This window comes from Micropterus dolomieu, linkage group LG22 (genome assembly GCF_021292245.1).
Source record: "Micropterus dolomieu isolate WLL.071019.BEF.003 ecotype Adirondacks linkage group LG22, ASM2129224v1, whole genome shotgun sequence".
Lineage (NCBI taxonomy): Eukaryota > Metazoa > Chordata > Actinopteri > Centrarchiformes > Centrarchidae > Micropterus > Micropterus dolomieu.
In genome coordinates, this window is record NC_060171.1 from 21,997,540 (window position 1) to 22,016,968 (window position 19,429).

Below are 19,429 nucleotides of genomic sequence, written 5' to 3' on the forward strand. Positions count from 1 at the left end.
CGATAGGTGAGGACTTTGCATGCCTGTATTTTACACATGCGGAAATAGAAAATAAGACATTGTGGATTAGTTATAGGAAATACGGCTTTTTGAAGGGAGCCTGATGCATCTGTTCCTTTGGCTCCCGAATTGCTCTTCATATAGTACCACTTCTGCTGGTCATTGCCGAAGTTACATTCTCGTTTGCTGCAAGAAATAAATATGCAAGATTCTTCATCTGCAATACACTGAAATATTCTGTCATACTGATGGTTAAAATGTGTCATATGTCAAGAATAACTATCCTAGTCATATAATAAAAATAAAACCCTACTAATGAAAATAAAATAGAATGGCTAATACATAATTACACAACTCTATACAGACACATACTGTATATTTCAATTAGTAAAAGAAATGAAGTGTAATTTGCTCATAGAGACGACTCCTTCATGACTGACAAATCACAACTGTGGTTCACTAAGTACTTAGCCTACACATACTTACATGTCCTGCGACTCTGAACAAAACCAGTTGATTCCCTAATTTAAGTTTACCTATGGGTAATGTTAGCAAGCTAGCTAAGGGCACACAACATTTAACTAAAACACTTTTGTGCATTTCTCTTATTCTGGAGGAGGCTAACAACCACCCCATTCTGCAGCAGTACTTCCCCCAGCAGAGACCAGTCTAATATCATCATCAAACTGTTAAGGCCACAAACAAGCTAAAATGTCAATGTAATGAAGCACTACTGGGATCCGTAAATTTAATGTAATTACTGAACTGCAAATTTTAATCCCTCACACTACTAATATTACTGCCCAACAGATGATATATCTTCTTTTTTCTGACAAAAAATTACAGTAAGCGTGTGCTGCTTCTGGCGCAACACAGACGTGCGGGAGTGGGGACAGCCCTGCCGCACCTGAGGCTGTTTTGTCTGAGTGTTTAGTCAGAGGCCGCCCAGCCTCATGTTCAGTTGGACAGCACTTCACAGTTGACAGTGTTTTACCTGGGACCTGAATCATTTTGGCCTCAGGAACAATGCTGTTTTGTAGGCCTATGTTGTCTGAAAACTGATGCTGAGGTCTGAGAATGGCCTAAAAATGTGCACTTATGTTTGCGTTTTTAGTTTGAGCAGGTTATTGATTGTTGTCAAAAGAAGTGATGATTTTTTCTCTTGTTAGTGCCATTGTTGCTGCCTCCTATCCACCTCAGTGTTTTGGTGTCTCACTCACTGTTTTCATCCACATTTCCTCTTACAGTGGGCATTCTCTGTAACATGTCACAAGCCTGAGTGGCAGCTCGAGTGTGCGCAAGAGAACTGCCTGAGCGAGAAACTGCCACACCCGTGGGTACTCGCTGCGAGTCCTGTGACATCTCTCCTGTGAGAGGGAACTTTGTGAACAGGACTGCAGCTTGCAAGCAAACCCCCCATATTTATACACACACAACGTGAGGTAGTGAGCAAAGTTAATTTACTGCACCCAATTATTTGGAGCACTCCAAGCCATTTTCAGCACTCAACTTTAATTTATTTTTGATTGTCAGCACCCATGCTTTCAGCGCTCGTCATACATTTTTTTTTGGTGTAGTTTTGGGTTGGAAAGAACTATGGTATACGTTTGCCTACCTCTGCTCTTACCAATTATAAAAATGAACTTCATCAGTTTCCATAGCCTTACTACCTTATTGGCAAAAGCATGGAGTGTTATTGCCTGAGAAACCAATTCAGATTCCAGGATTTTTCTGTAAACTTTTGATATTTAAACATAAAAATCCCACTTTGAGCTCAGAATGTTTGTGTTTTCTTTTTTCTGCTTAACTGCATTGTATAACAGAGCTGCTATAACTATGGGTGGTGAAATCAATTGGATTTTATGCTCTCTCCTTTATCACTCTCCATCGTCTTGGAGTTCAACAAGGATGGTGCTGAACTAAATAAGTTATTTTGCATGTGCATCCTAAGTGAACTGTACAGTGTTGACATACATAATACTAAAAAAAGTATGCCTTGAATATTACACAGCTCTCTCATGTGGAGCACCAAGAAAATTGCCTATGGTGGAGAAAGAATCCTCCTCTTGTTGACAAGCCAACAGTTTGCTTGGACAGGTTGGTTCTTCAGAATACATGATGTGAGGGTAGGATCATGCATAATGTTAAAGTATATTTCTGACAACTAACCGTTCAGTATTCTACACTAGCTGACACTGTCATATTAGTGCGAGGGAGTATGTTATGTGTGTGTGTGTGTGTGTGTGTGTGTATACGGTTTGAGCATGTTAGTGAGTAAACACTTTTGACTAAAACTGGTTGACTGTACAGGAAGCTGAAAACATAATCTTTCCTTGGTACAGAGTATTGAAGAGACAGAACATGCAAGAAGACTGTGGGGTTTAGGTGAGAATTTGTTACTGCAACTATAAAATATTAATTCAACAAAAATGTGTTGGGTTATGTCAGCAAAAGTTGAAATTTCTGAAAAGACTTTTTTCAATAACGCAAACAAAGTGATCACTTAACAGTTTTTACAGAAAAGTAGTGCATGTTTCCCCTCCTTTCAAATCAGCCCACTGTTGCACCTTACAGCATTGTTACAAAAAGGCTGTACCTACATAACCCCCAGAGGTGGAAAGAGTACTAAAATATTGTACTTAAGTAAAAGTACGATTACTTTGATGAACTTTACTTAAGTACAAGTAAAGTTACTGGTATAAAAATTTACTCAAGTAAAAGTAAAAAGTAGCTCATTTAAAATTTACTCAGAGTAAAAGTTTCTTAGTTAGGAGGTTAAAAAAACCTCCTAAAATAACTTATTTAATATCTTATTTGTACGTATTATACTTATTTAATTAAATTGCAGTGTTTTGTGATTTGATAAGGGCACAAAGCCATATGGCGCTTTCAGTTTTAGTTTGTTAGACAGATACTTTGCCAAATCAATGGCAAAAAACAATGACATTTTGTGTTATAATGAGAAGTTTGAGAATGTTTTTGCTTCATTAGGAAACTGTGGTGGAACAGATTAGACTCTGGCGGGCTGTACTGGACTGGGAAAACGGGAAACACTGGACAGTATATTGAGTCATATCCCTATTTACATTCAAACAGGTTTTAATGGGATGTCATAAGCATTAGTAAAATAAATAACTAGTTACCAGCATGTTGCTAATGTCAACCAACACTGTCATGCACTGTCGTTTTGGCTTTTTGGAGCAAAGCATCTTAGTCGCATGCAGCTCTTTATCTAACAGCTCACTTTGTCTGCTCCTGACTGTTGCATTACTGTAATATTTCAAACTGGTCCGCTGTCAGAAAATTGTTGAAAATGACGTTTGTCTTGTCGTGTAGACGCATTGTAGCGGGCTACACGACAGTGGTCAGCACTAATCTCACTTACAAATAGATTGCATTTCCTGTGACTACTTCAAAATAGAAGTCAACTTGTGTTTCGCCAGTTAAATACATTTAATGTGAAGCTGCAGCAGCAGGAAATGTTCAGTCTGCATTAGCAGTAACTTAACACAGCATTTTTTCACAGTTTACACTGCATCATAAAGCTTTTTGTTCTCTTGCACTTGAAGCCAAAGTTGTGGAGAGTTTCTCCTTGCACTTATTTTACTCAGTATCGGATGTGATTGAAAATGTAACGAAGTACAATACTTAAGTAAAAGTAAAATTACAGATTCAAAGTACTACTTAAAAAAAAGTACACAAAAAGCTACTCAATTACAGTAATGTGAGTAATTGTAATTTGTTACTTTCCACCTCTGATGAACTCTAACAATTAACTTGCCCCTTACCACCTCTAACTTGTAGCAATGTAATACATACTAAACTTTGACTTGCAGGGCCTTACCTGACTACTGTTAAACGTGTTTATTCATTTCTGAACTGATTATGTTAAAGAAACTACAAGGAGTTTTTAACTGGTTATGAACAGCGTTGGGCAACCAAAACTCAGGGGCAACTGGACTTGGTTTATGTCAGGAGTTATGCTAGAACCCAGATGCAGACACGGAGACAAAGCAGCAGTTAAACAGTGTATTGACTGAGGCATGGTGAGCAAACTAGGCAGGGTGAGGTGGCAGGGAGTCGCTTTCCAAGCAGTAGAGCGTGAGGGCTGGCTGGCTGGCTGGAGTGTGGCTGGAAAGTTTGGATCTCAGCTTTGAGGGACTTGGAACTGGCAGGCAGGCAGAGCAGGTAGAGCAGGTGATCTGAAGACAGGCAGAGAGAAGTTAGTAAAAGCAAACTGGTTGCTAGATTAATGGGTTTAAGGCTAGATGCTAAGGTAAGACCTACGGTACGCGACTTAACAATCTGTCAGGGAATGGAAGTCTGGTCTCTCCTTAAGAGGTAGGGATGGCTGGAACAGGTGCGTGATTACCAGCAGGTGCAGCAAGTGCCAACTCAGGAACCCAGACACGCCCAGGATTCAAAAAACTGAGAGAAGAAAAAAAACAGAACAAAAACACACCAAGCATGCCTCACTCACCCAAAGGAAAAAAAACAAATCAAAACACACTCACTCAGTCCCAAACTCAGGTGAGCGATTCAGGGTTCCTGACAGTTTAAGATACTAGAAGACGTTTCGTCCCTCATTCAAGAGACTTCTTCAGTTCTGACTGACTAGTAGGGAAACTCAGCTATTTAACCTCTGTAGGGTCGTTTGCCAAGATCATAACACTGGTTCGTTAGTACTCCAGGCTGTAGTAACGACAGTCGTTAAGGTTGTTAGAGCCACCTGAAGTCTGGACGACCATCGTTGGTCAGTATCAATGATCCTGGGAGACGACCTCACGCTATTCCCTACTAGTCAGTCAAAACTGGTCTTCTAGTATCTTCAATCAAGTCCAGTTGCCCTTGATTTTTTAACCTTCTTTGGATAACTATGACCTGGATGACTGAGAACCTTAACAGACAGTGTTGAACAAGTTACTAGTTACTTATTAATCCTGGATCAGCCTATGTTTGCAAATTCACAGTTAGCCAGTAAAGGAAGCAGGAGGAGATTTTTTATTAGAGAATTTTATTTTTGACATTATATTTCGTGGTTATGGCTGACACTGGGGCAGGATCAGCAAAGAGAAAAAGGGACACTGAAAGAGCACAGGGAAAAACATGAGTCAACCTTGGTTGTTCAATAGATGGAGAGGGATTTGAAAGGATTAAAAAAAAAACAGGTATGACAGGTATGTAATATGTCTATTTTATTTGTCTGTGTACAGTACATGGAGGTATAGGTCATGGTGGACTTTACTATTGTAGCATGACTACATTGTTTTAATAAATTTATGAGAATTAATGCCCAATTATGAATTTTAATATTCAGAAAATATTAATATCTAATGCTCTCGTTTTGCAGGGGCACCACCGGAGTTCCAATCCGCCCAGAGACTCCGGACCTCTGGGTATGGTTTTAATAATTATACAATTATTCACAGGTGATCAATTAGTTAATAATCGCTCATTTATCTTAAATCAGTCAGTCAATCTCATATCGAAGGGGTAAATTCTCTTGGCAGGGACTTGGAGACAGGCAATACACACAATTCCTTGATTACAGTGAAGTTTATTAACTAACTAAGGTGATATAAAAATGTGGTTAACTACATCAAATAAACAATGGCTAAACAATGAGAATGTGGGTTTCTATTGTGAGGAGCATTTGACTCATACAGCAGCTAATGAACACAATTAGATGATACTAACTCGATTAAATTTGTCTAGGAGTTTCCAGGATTAAATATACTGGACTAACAGGCTATGAGACATCAATGATCACAGAATGCCTTGTTTTGCCTTGGCCTGTTGCACGGGTCCCACGCTAGCTGCCAATTCATGGCTTTTTGCTAGGGAATTCTCCGGGGTTCTCCGTGTCTCGAATGAAGAAAAACCCTCAAGGGTTGGCCGTCCTCTGTCTGGCAATTAGGCTGTTCTTTCAGGCGACCTTTGTTACTGCTGGCGGGACACGTGGTTGGCCCGGGCGTCAGGGGTCAGTGTAAGTTAGCTCGACGAAATAAAGCTTAAAACTTGGTCGTTCTTCAATTAACTAGTGTAACTTAACGGTCTGATAACTTTAACCAAAAAAAAACAAAGAAAATAAAACGCAAGTAAAGTTGCTGTAAACAAGGGAAAGCTGAGGTCGCGGCGCTTCGCGTGTGGCTTGAAACGAACAAAGGCTTTTCGTTGCGCTGGGCCGAACTCTTAGGGCGTTGCTGGGAGAGGGGCACGCTGGGCTCGTGCCAGAGCACACTTGGAGAGTCAGGAACAAGCAGCGGACAAGAGAAGAGAGAGCGAACGACAGCGTGTGTCGCGCTTTTGTTGGTTGGGGCGTGGTTCCCAGAGGGCAGTCCTTTGTTTCCCTGAGGGCTTGGTTCCGGTTTCCCGAGGGACTTGTCTTTCTGAACTCTTAATATGTCTATAAAAAAGAAAATCTATTTGCACGTATTGTAATCAAATATCTTCCGCCAATCAAACCTCAATTGTCAAACGGCTGTACCGTTCTTAGTGAATATAAGCAAGATACACGAATGGCATCAGATTATTGGACATGATAAATACCGAGTGACATTTATACATTAACGGCATTTCAGACGATGGCCTGTAATACTTATTTTGTCCACTTGGGTGAGCTCAGGTTACATGACGATAGCTTGGATTAATCCTAAAACAATCAGGAGCTGGGGAATTTAGTTATTTAACCTTAAATTCAAGCTGGCAAATTAATTGAGTATAGGATGACATTTTATCATTCATTTTATCATCATTTCTAAAGGAAGTGTCAGAAAGTATTGTGAACAAGCATTGGTTACACATAAATGAAGGAATGTCATTAACCTTGCTGAAAATTAAAACACTGCAAAATTAACTTATTTAGATTCTTTTCAGCAACAATATCAACAACAGATAGCAACAACATGGTAACATAACTACTAACCTAAGAGGCAGCACCACTACTAACTTAGCAAGGATAATTATTTAAAGAGAACCGTTTATAGTGAAACATTGTTTTAGCTAAAGAAGGTAGGAGTTGTTAAGTCCCCCTTTCGCATTCCTGGCTTATCACGTTTGCACATCAGCTAAAAGAAGAGACGGGAGTGGTGTTTTATGGCTCAGCCATTCTATGGGAAAAAGGGATCAGAAGTCCGGTACTTTGATGTCCTGAGGCACCCTATAGGGAGAGGGATTGGACAATTCTTTTTGCTGTCCTGCTAAGTGTCTATTGAGACCTTTACGGCGTCCTTAAGCAATGCATGTCTGATTGAGTCTCTGCAGACCCTTACCAAACCCCAGGCGATGTCTCTAGTTTTTGCATGTCAAAAGGCCAACCTCTAGGGGAGGAAACTTTCCTACCCCCCTCCTTTTTCTCAGAGAGAGAGAGGGAAGGGATTTTTGAGTCTCCAAATTATTTGATATAAAATGCACAAATCCACACTGTTGGTACACTACACTATAATTCAACTGGCTTATAACGTAACATTTTATATTGGCCTCTCTACCGAGCTATATCTTGCAGTTGGCTTATTGTTATAAAAACATAACATGTTGATATCTTTAACTTTCTCATCAAAATTACTATTACCGAGAAACCGAATCAGTTAGTTGTAGGCTTACATGTAACCTAGATGTATGAATGTTAATACTGGTAAAACAAAGTTTAATGTTACTTTAATTTTAACATGTTCTAAATTTTCTTTTTAACTAAATTACCACATGAAATATTAATGATCTTTTTCAACTACGTCATCACATGACACTTAAATGATAAAATGCATTTTTTACTTTATAACTTCTTCATTTTAGCTGCCATGACATGAACTAGGTTCTTTCAGTTATAAATAAGCAATTGAACCTTACAACACGAATATATGGACATAACAGTAACTGGTACCAATGACAGAGTAAACATTCAGATATGGCAGTGCCATGAGGTCTAATAAATAAGAAACTCTTTAAACAATACACAAGTGCAAAATGTCTCTTTCATCCATATACAACCACAGTAACAGAAGGAAATGTACTATCAACATGCAGTAAGAAACAACACACACAGCTCTTGCCTTCACTCATCTAGAGCTATCCGTTAAATTTTTTTCCAGATTCTGTTTTATTTGTTTTCCAAATTCCAATTTTCCGTTTTAATTTTCCGAATTCTGTTCTTTACAATTGCTTAATCATCAGAAAGTGTGCAGTCATGTGGTGGATGAATAAAATATTAAAATGTAATTATTATCAATACATTTGATGTATCATGCAAATATGCATGTTCAAATGTATGGTTATTACTTGACTACTGACATCTTCTTCCCAAGGATCTGCTGCTGGACAAACACCATATGCTGTTTGAACACACGGTAATAAGTGGGTCTGACAGAGGCCACTCTAATGTGGGCAACGCTCCTCTTGTTTACAAAATTTGACCAGATACTGAAGTTCAATTTTCAGAAATGGATTATTTGACTCGCCCATACAGCCACAAAGTATTAAACTGGTGTCTGCCTATGTGGTTACACTTTTGTGTGTTGATTAGTGAGCTCTTACTAGTGCGCTGACTCTCTTCTATTTGACTGTGTGTGCGTGCGTGTGTTGTGTGCAGAGGAGGCCCTGAGCTGCATTCCACTTCTTTATATTGCTCATTGGCTCCATTGTCTTAACAGTGACTTAAAAGTCTTAAATGCCTTAACTTTATGTACATTCACAGCTATTATAAATGAAATAACATATCCTCCTGAAAATGAAAACTTTAATAAGATCAAAAAGAAATTAACCTTTGCAATTTATTATTTTTTACCTCAAAATGAACTATGAATTATTCTGTCACATACTACTTGTTACAGTTACAGTTATTAATCTTACATAGCCCCAAACAGATACATGATTGCTATGCGTCTTACTTTCACTTGCTTCCAAAACAAATGCACATGCATGCTGGATCATGACGCGAGGCATTTGAAAGACTACTGTTTCATCCACAGGGGCCACCAAAATCAAGACAAAATGAAAGTTCCTTGTAGTTGCTTTAAGGTAATCTGTTACTGTATGTTTCAAGTTTTGTAAGGAGCAAACACTCTGTCCAACTTTTGCAGCGATATCATTTAACAATGACTGCTTCATCTATGTTCACAACTGAAAGAACTGTCTATTCATGGGGAAATCCGCTGGATATCAGGCACCACTCCCTGGGCCAAGTGGCACTGTCGCTCCTGGAAGGGAGTCCAGAGCATCTCTTTCAGAAACACTGTGCGCCAGTACAGAGAAAATGGAGTTCCAGTGGAAGAACGGAGGAGGAATAGAAATATGGAGGAGATAAGGTAGTAGGTTTCTACTGTTGGCTATTGCTCAGCCAAAAGTCAGGTTGTTGTGGAGCGTAAATAATGAACTTAGTGCACTAATTGAGTTAGTGAGCGACTGAGTATTGGCAGAAAAGTCATTTTTGTTTGTTTTACAGAAACATTGCTCTCTGATAAGATCACAAATTAAGACCACTAGCTTTACGCTGGCAAACTATAATGTACTTTTCTGACCAAGTAGTTCGAGAAACTGAGCCGCCACAGAATCTAAACTTAGAACCATTAAGTGCACTCCTATTTGTGTTTCCACCACATCAAAAGATCTGTGAAGTTTAGGCAAATTAGACTGATAAAGGGCTAAAAAGCAAAGGTTTTGGCTATTAGACAACTGTGGGCAATTTGAATGGATATTGCAAAGACAACTTGCAGAGGGTTAAAGAGAGATGGAAAGATTTTATAGCCAGTAAGGATCAGTTGAGTGTTTTCTGGTTATTTTTCTTCCGTCTTTTAAACATCCAAAATCCCAATCCCTAATACTGATACTAGCGGCAACAAACTGTGCTTGCTTGCTGGCTGAATGAACGCTTTAAACATTGTTCTTTGGAAAACTGGAGCATTGAACATTTTTTCTTACAACTAAGGTCTAATAAATAACAGAACTATCATCTTGAAATTGGGTTGCCTGTAAAGTTTATGAATTCCCTAAAAAGGTTCCTTGTTTCCAGCAGTCAAAAAGGGCTATTAGGATTGTTTGTGAGCTTAGACCGCTATCAACAACAAAAGTCCCAACATCACTCTATGAGACAGACTTATGACGGCCAGTAAGACCATGATAGCGTTGCACAGACCTCTTTGTCTCCCTTTTGAATGTACTCAGATACTTGTGATTTTAGTCACTGGACCAGTCAACACACTGGCAACAGAACAGAACATTGTTGACAGCTGCAGCTGAGCTGTCAGTAGTGTGTTTCTTTTCTGGGACTTTAACAGGTGTGACATCACCACACTGGGTGCCAATTTGGAACAGTGTATCGAATTTCATACTAGACTAGACAGAGTACTGTACCTGTGTTTGAAACTAGTCCCAGTGCCAATGTTTGGACCAGGCATCATTGGGACCTCAACAGATGATAACAGCTATTGAGGGAAAAATGTTTTTTCACACAGTATGTTTGCATGTAGTGTTACCTCTTTAGGCAGAAAATGCCCAGTTTCTCTGCAGTGGTAAAGCAGGTGAATACTTTATGCTTATATATTGCTCATATGATCCCATGGCAAACAGAGTTGCAGTCATGGTGGATGATTTCCTTTCTCATATAAAAAAATCATGCTTTCAGCCCTCTTGAACATTGACCACTGCATTAGTATATAATCTATGAAAGCCCTGGCATTAATCTTAGTTTTATGATAAATACTTAAGTTTGGATCATCTATTTCTGTGAAATAGGAAACAGCTGATCACAGAGCCCACAGTTTATCTGAGTTACTATTTGCTTTTCCAGTATCTAATTAAAACAGGAAGTACTTCCCTTGCGGCAAGTGCAATTGAAAAACAACCCTAGAGAAGCAGGTCGCTCGGAGCCACAATAATGTATCACCAAATGTTTGTAAGCCAATACTCCCATTAATTCTCACAGCAGCATTAACATCTCCCTTGCTGACTTAAGCAGAAATGCATTAGTCCCTGGCACGATGAATTCTCAGTGACTCTATGTATCTTTTTCCCCTCGTTCACTGTGATCAACTATGTGTGCATTTACACAGTACACAGTAAGTGTTTGTGATTATGTGAGTAATGTGAACTTTAGTGTTGGCACCCCAGAGAGAACTCCTGACAGTAACAGAAAGCAACAGAGAAAAAAGGGGGTAGCTAGAGGGGAGCTGGCCTTGGTTTACAATAAGTAAAATGACAATACGTCTGTGCCACCGTGGGGGCCAGGGTTACAAACGTGGAGAGGGTGTTATGCAAAGGCAATAGAGCATAGCCCTGTATTACAGGTCGGATTAGATAAGTGTAGCGCTTCAGTTGACTGGCAGATTCAATTCGCTCTGCCGTATTGCAGACGAGGACCCGTCTCAGAGCAGGTGAGAAGTGACTACATTTGGCACAACATTGAGGTAATACCTATTATACTTACAGCTGGTGAAGAGAGGTGGAGGGCCATAAATCTGTACTGAAAAAAACAAAACTTCATCTCAGTTGTTTAGAAATAAACATGCCATCATTATGCAGTTTCTTGGAACAATAATAGATCTAATTAGCCTAATGCCTTTAAGACATTATGTGTGCTGCTCAGTAGTCACTGGCAAGTCGCCAGTTTTGGATTCCCGTAAACACGCTGGCATGTGAGGAACTTGATTAAAACTATTGCTCAGGAGGGAAATGTTAATTTTGGAATAACAAACATGCGGTCTGCTTCTGGACACTGTCACTGTGTGGTGTGTGCTCAGTGAATCTGCAGTCCCTCAGCGAAATGAGTTGGAATAGCTGCTGTGTTTACATACACACATTGTGCATGCCTACCCTTAAATATGAAGAGGTAATCAAATGATTACCCTGTCTCACCCCCTGAGTGTTATCAAGAGAAGACTTGAGGGTGTCCTTCCAGGAGATTGTCAGGGAAGGGAAACATTTTCTCCCTGGCCAATACCTTTTAGCTGATACACAAATACTAAGCAGCGCAGAACAACAGGTTGAGTCTCACTTTATCAACCGAACAAACAATCCACATTTGGGCTACTGTTGAGTTGCTAACCATTGAGGAGAGGATAGCATGATGGGGATAGAGTGTATTTAGCTATGTATTGGAATGTTTGGTTTGTATCAACAATTATCTTATTAAAACAAAATTATGGGAATCCGTCTAAAAAAGACAGAGCTTTTTCCTCACAAGTATGACCTCATATAGGTCATAATGTCTAGACTGGAAAATCTCAACAACAATTGGATTTTGCATAGAAATTCATAGTCTCTAGAGCAGGGGTAGCCAACACGAGGGCCTGGTAATGCCCTCAGGGAGCCGATGAGTATCCCGCAGGTCATGTACTAAAAATTTTATGAACTGGTAAAGCTTAGTCTAAAAATAGCCTAAATTTTTTTTTCAATCACACTTGTCTGAATGCAGAAAATAACTAGTTTAACTTTGCATATAACATCTTTAAAACTCAAAGTCAAAGTTTAGTTTGACAGTACGTGAAGAGTACAAAAAGAGTCTATGGAAAAGTCTTTTTTGCTTAGGAAGGTTCCTAACTGAGTGAAATGAACTGGAAGTATTTCAGTGGCAGCCATGGTAAGAGCTGGTTGAATTCTCTAAAAGCTAAGGAAAGGTGCTTCAGTGCTTCCTTTCTTATCAACTTCAGCATAGGGTACATCAGACCATCCTTTATGAAAGGAAAGGAGATAATGCGCCCCACAATTCCTTGCGGCAACAACATTTAAAGCGACGCACGTTCTCAAACTCAAACGATAAAATCCATTGACCACATTTAGCAAAATCCTTGCAATACAGACGCACATTATGATACTCAAATAAGACACTCACAATTTCCTTCTTTCTTTTGGTTTGTTTTAGTGTGGCTAATGCTGTTTCAACCCCATTTTATGTTTTGGATTGTTGAAATATGCCAGAAAGTGTTGTATTTGAATTTTCTACAATAAAAAAAAAAGAAATCACCAACCGTGACGGATAAAGGATGTTGATCACCATGTAATTTACCATTGGCTTTTACATTACATTCACATTTACCTGACGCTTTTATCCAAAGCAACTTACAATTGCTGTGCATGTCAGAGGTTGCACGCCTCTGGAGCAACCAGACCAACCAGACCAACCAAAGGCAAGCATCCTATCTATGCGCCATCACCACCCTCCTTTTAAGCCTTTTCTCTCTTAAGCTATAGCTTGCTAATGCATAGACCCTATGTCTTGAACTGTCAACAATAACTGAGACCCATGCGAGCTATGTTACTAGTCTTGTAAAATGATCAAGGTGAGGATAATGTTGCAGCCTGTAGGCTCACATTATGTATTGGCAGCTTCAGCAATATCATTAATTAATTTTACTTTAGTCACAGATGCTGGCCCCCTTGCCTTAATAAAGGCAATGATCAAGCTGGATGACCTCTACAGTAAATGTAATGTATTATTTCATTGTTTCCCACACATTGATTTATTTGTGGTGGCCTGCCACATTATCAACACTGACTGCCACATATTGATTTTTGATTATTATTTTCTACTATTTAAAATGGGTAAAATCGTATTTGATTACAGAGCTGTGCGCAGGGCATGTATTCGCTCAGCACCTCCTCTCGTCTCTCTCTCTCTCTCTCTTGCCACAGTTACGCTGTCATTCTGTTGGGAAACACTGTGTTTACATACAATAATTGGGATTCATGTTGATAAATATGGATGGGCCGGAGGGTGAGTGTGAGCAAACATTCTCAATGTGACAACGCTTTCCATTATTTGGTGACTGGTACCCTATAGGTCTATGTCTTTTTGCTATCTTGGTAATATATTCCACCGTCTTGTCCACATTAAGATGGCCTGCATAAAAACAACATGGGGTGCAGTGTAAAAGATGCGCTTTTTGTAGTCCATCTTCAGAACATTGTAGTTTCATCACAGCAGGTCACGTCAGCAACACCCGCCGTCACATAAGTACGTCGTCTAGTAATGAGCAGTCGGATTCTCTGAGCTCCGCAATAATCTTTTCCTAAGTCCTTATGGATTCTCCTTCACACCTTTCCTTGACCTCATGACATTTTCCATCGAGGTCAAGGAAAAGTGGTTAGGAAAGGAGATTTTTTTGACTTTTTGACAGCAGCCTATGTCTCATTTGAGGGTATAATGTGGTGACAGCGAAGCGTAACAACATAAAGAGCAACTTAAATACATGCCACAAGACCTTTAATGATAGCTACCAAACAGGTAGCTCATTACGGGTAGAAAAATATACTTTATATTTGTTTTCCTATGATCTCTTGGTAAAATATGAATAATGTGATCAGTGAACATAGATGGTCTCCTAATATAACCTATTAAATGCATAATATTCATTATTTAAAGGCAAACCAAGCATATTTATATTATTCTGGAAGATTATATCAAACAAGTTGCCCCCCCTATTACTCACTATGCTTTTAGTAGTTCTCAGTCTCAAAAAGGTTGGTGACCCCTGTCCTAGAGGATAAACCCTACTGGTTTTGGTGATCCCTTGAGTTTTTCAAAAGTGTCACAGTGAGGTTTTTAGTAAAATGTCTTGACAACTCCTGGATGGATTGTTATTAAATTTGTTTCCGGCATATATGTCCCCTTCAGGATGAAGTGTAATTGTAGTAGTTATCCCTTAACTTTTCTTCTAGAGACATTAACAGGTCAAATATTCCCCCTCCCCGCTACTTCGATTTATGACCAAATACCGGCAAAACGATGATATTCCAGCCTCAGCTGTGTTTTACTGGCTAATTAGCAAATGTTAGCATGCTAAAATGCTAAACTAGAAAACAAGGTTGACATGACTTGCTAAACAGTGACAGTGAGCATGTTAGCATTGAGCTCAGAGCACATGGTGTGGTCGGCAAAAGGCAAAAGAAAAATAAAAAAATAAACAATTGATAGCAGCTGGTGCTGAAATAGAGCTCAGTCATGACAGCTACAGTTACTCACACAATCCTTCCTCTTAAGTGATTGTGCCTCCAAAATAAAAGTGCAAGAACGTTTTTTGCAGCAATGCTGAGTTTATTGAGAGCTTTCACTTTGAAGAGTAAATGTGTAATTGGATTCCCCTGAATTTCCTCAGGAAAATGAAAACAGTTGAATGTGGATCAAACACCGGGGCGTACACACACACTGCAGCACATGCTTTATTGTGAGCATGCGCAAAAGTGTCCATATAATCAATTTGTTTAACAAGGGAATAAAAAAAATATCCACAGTTCGAATCAATCAATCTTACAACCTTTCTAATGGGAGTCCCGCACGGTAGCGACTGAGCTAAACATGCACACAAGTAGCCTATACAAAGATCTGAAATAATTTGACTTTATTGTGGCCCACCATGTAACGGCTTGAAAAAAAATTGGCCAGACTTATTTGCTGACCCCTGTCATAGAGCCTCTAGTGTGGCTGTAGATGTTTTCCTAAGCTCCTACTGTGGAGGAAGCCCAATGTGAGACGCGGCCAGGGCTTGACATTAACTTTTTTGCTCTTTTTTACTAATATTATCATTATCTCTGATAAGGTTGTGTGTAAAGTTCCTTTTTTTGAAAGCATGTAGTCTATTAAGATAAACACGAAGAGTAGCTTCTTATTGTATATACTAAAAGTGTTGCATGGGTCTAAAAGATTAATTGAAAAGATAAAAACTGAACTGCCAAAATAATCATCAGAGACACTGTTACTTATAACAGCTGTAAATACTGTAATACAGAGTAGAAAATGATCTACTTTAGAAACAAAGAGCAAAGAATAAATTGTTTTGTCTAAGAAAAAATCCACAATTAAGGCAACAGGATTAAAATTTTATGTAGGCCTATATCAGTTCTGGGCACTTTGGATTGTTTGTTTTGTATCTGGACTTCCTCAGAGCCCGACTGGATTCATGTTTCATGAAGCTCTGCAGTACCTCTGAGTAACTGGAGATACTTCCACCTGAAACGAGTATACAGGTCTTTATTTTCCAGATTATTCCCATACAAACGCATCTTCTGCTTTCCTGGCATGGCATGATTACTTACATTAATTACATGATTAACTCTGGAAAGATAGTTAGACATAACGGCAGCTCTGCTAGTATTAACACCATGTCCCTTAATCATGAAGATCTCTGTAATTTTACAGCATTTACCGGAACTTTTCCTCTTACCTCTTCTCTGTCTCAGCCTTTTCTCTTTCTCTTATTCTCCTATGCACTTTTTCCACGCTGCTTGGCCACGCACACTCACGCACTGACTGAACACTGTGTCCATGTGCGTGTGCATGCGACCAGTCTTGGGATTACAACGTTGATTTATCTTCACTCGAGCTCCTCAGCAGCTAGATTCCGTGCACATCCGGTTCCAGTGTTGTTAGTGTCGGTTGGCACTGCTTCATATTTACATAAAAACCAGACAAAACTGGACATTGCTGAGAGAAAAGAAAGCGAGGAGGTTGAACTACCTGGTGAGTTCAGAAAACATGTGTATGTAACTTTATTCCAGCTATCATTGTACTTTACTGTGACCAAGTTAGCATAGCATAGCCCTGATCGATCCGAACTCCTCTCCATCTCAGAGAGGGAAGTGAACAGACTATTCAGGAAAGCAGCTGGGCTGGACTCTGTCTCCCCATCCACCCTGAAGTACTGTGCTGATCAGCTGTCTTCAGTGTTCACAGACATTTTTAACACCTCACTGGAGACATGCCATGTGCCAGCCTGCTTCAAAGCTTCCACCATCACCCTTGTCCCCAAAAAACCAAGGACCACAGGACTAAACGACTTCAGACCCGTCGACCTGACCTCTGTGGTAATGTTTTACCACAGAGCGCCTTGTGTTGACCCACCTTAAATCCATCACAGACCAACTCCTGGACCCCTGCAATTTGCCAACAGGTCTGTAGATGATGCAGTAAACATGGCCCTTCACTACATCCTCCAGCACCTGGACTCCCCAGGAACTTACGCCAGGATCCTATTTGTGGATTTCAGCTCTGCTTTCAACACCATCATCCCAGCCCTGAGACAAGCTCTCTCAGCTGAACGTGCCTGACTCCGCCTGCAGGTGGATCACTGACTTCCTGACTGACAGGAAGCAGCACGTGAAGCTGGGAAAACATGTCTCTGACTCCAGGACAATCAGCACTGGTTCCCCCTCAAGGTTGCGTTCTTTGCCCTCTTTTCTTCTCCCTTTATACCAACAGCTGCACCCCCAGTCACCAGTCCATCAAGCTCCTGAAGTTTGCAGATGACACCACCCTCATTGGGCTCATCTCTGGGGGGATGAGTCTGCCTACAGGTGGGAGATCGACCATCTGGTTACCTGGTGCAGCCAGAACAGTCTAGAGCCCAACGCTATGAAGACAGTGGAGATGGTCGTGGATTTTAGAAAGAGCACAACCCCATCCACCCCCATCATCGTGCGTGACTCCCCAGTCACCACTGTGGACTCCTTCCGCTTCCTGGGCACCATCATCTCCCAGGACCTCATGTGGGAGCTGAACATAACCTCCCTCACCAAGAAGGCCCAGCAGAGGATGTACTTCCTGCGGCAGCTGAAGAAGTTCAGCCTGCCAAAGACAATGATGGTGCACTTCTACACCACCATCATTGAGTCCATCCTCACCTCCTCCATCACCACCTGGTACGCTGCTGCGTATCATTCGCTCTGCAGAGAAGGTGATTGGCTGCAATCTTCCATCACTTCAGGACCTGTACGCCTCCAGGACTCTGAGACGAGCAGAAAAGATTGCAGCTGACCCCTCCCACCCTGGACACAAACTGTTTCGGACTCTCCCCTCTGGCAAGACACTGCGTTCCATCAGGACCAAAACCTCTCGCCATATAAACAGCCTGACACAACACTGACACTCCCCCCTTGCAAATAATACAAATGTCTCTGCACAGTCCTGGCACATTGCACATATTTGTTGTTAATTGTTAATCTACGTTGTTGTATATTTTTACATTATCAATTATCAATTTATATATGTATGTATGCAATATTCTCTTCCGTTGCAACACGTCTGCACAACACAAACCCGGAATAATGCACATGTAAATATCTGCGACATTCTTTACAAATAGTTGTATTATTATTCTCTATTCTTTCTATTATTCTTATATAACTTGTATGTCTATTTCATATTTCTACATTTATTTATGTCAGCTGTATGTTTGTCTGCGTGTAGCACCTTATCACCAAATCAAATTCCTCATATGTGTAAAACACTACTTGGCAATAAAGCTCCTTCTAATATTGACTCTTCTAATTCTGTGATCAGCTAATGAGACAGCAATCATGAGATCTTCCAGGTTTGTCTATAAACCTTGTTTTCTTCACAGTTTGACTAGAAGTTTTCCATCAAATTTGATGTTATGTAAAAATTATCATGGCACAAACCTTGAATGATCATGACAATTTATTTTTGAGCTGCGTCAGCTCTGGTAACTGCAGTATTTGCAGCTATCTCTAGTTACCACAGATGCTCTGCGCAATGTGAGTAATTACCTTTTTTAGGGCAATACAGTAGAAATGCAAACACATCCCCACACTGCACTGCAACTTATTTCTTCAGGCTTTGCCTCAGGTGGTGTCCACTCATTTAAAAGATTTCAGAAAAAAAAAAAACTGGTAACCAAACAGATCATTATGGATAGATACAGCGTAAAAGGTCTGTTGGTGCTCAGGGCATGCCCTTTGGCAAAGACTGGATATAATTGTCTCGCCCTGAATTGAGATATCTGAACTTTGACAAGCTTGTGTATAGGAGACGAACACAGGAGAGTGGGGTGAAAGAAGACAGCAGGAGAGCGGAGATGGAACGTATCAAGGTCTCGCACAACACTGTTTAGTTCAATTAACTCTATAAAGGCAACTAATGGAAAATAATGGCATGTAATTTTAATTGTAAATGTAAAACTGGGCATACAGTACATTTATTAAATATAGTCTGTAAACAATACATATAATAGTGTAGGCAGCAAGTAAATCATGAAAGGAATGAAGCAATACAGATGTGAAATGTATTGTTGAAAGTCATTTTTAAACGTGTTTTAATGGCTCAATTATACAGCAACATTTGAGATTTGGAGTGACACGGCTAAAGGCTAATCATTAGCAGACTGACGTAAATGTGGGCCAGAGGATAATGAAAGTCAAGACATGAGCAAAGAGAATCCCTATAGGCATGCATTATACTGCCATCTGTATCTGTACATCAATCTAATGGGATGACATACAGGACGTCTGCGAAGGAGACATTTAATGCCTTGTCAAAACATTACCCCTGTGACTGTTCTCCCTAACTTTGACAGACTACCTTGTCAAGGCATGGAGCGTTTTATGTTTCCCATCTGCCTCGTCCTGCTGACAGGCGGCTGAGTCAGACGGTCTGGCCTGAGCATGCATGCATAGCGCCACACTCAAACACACACACACACACACACAC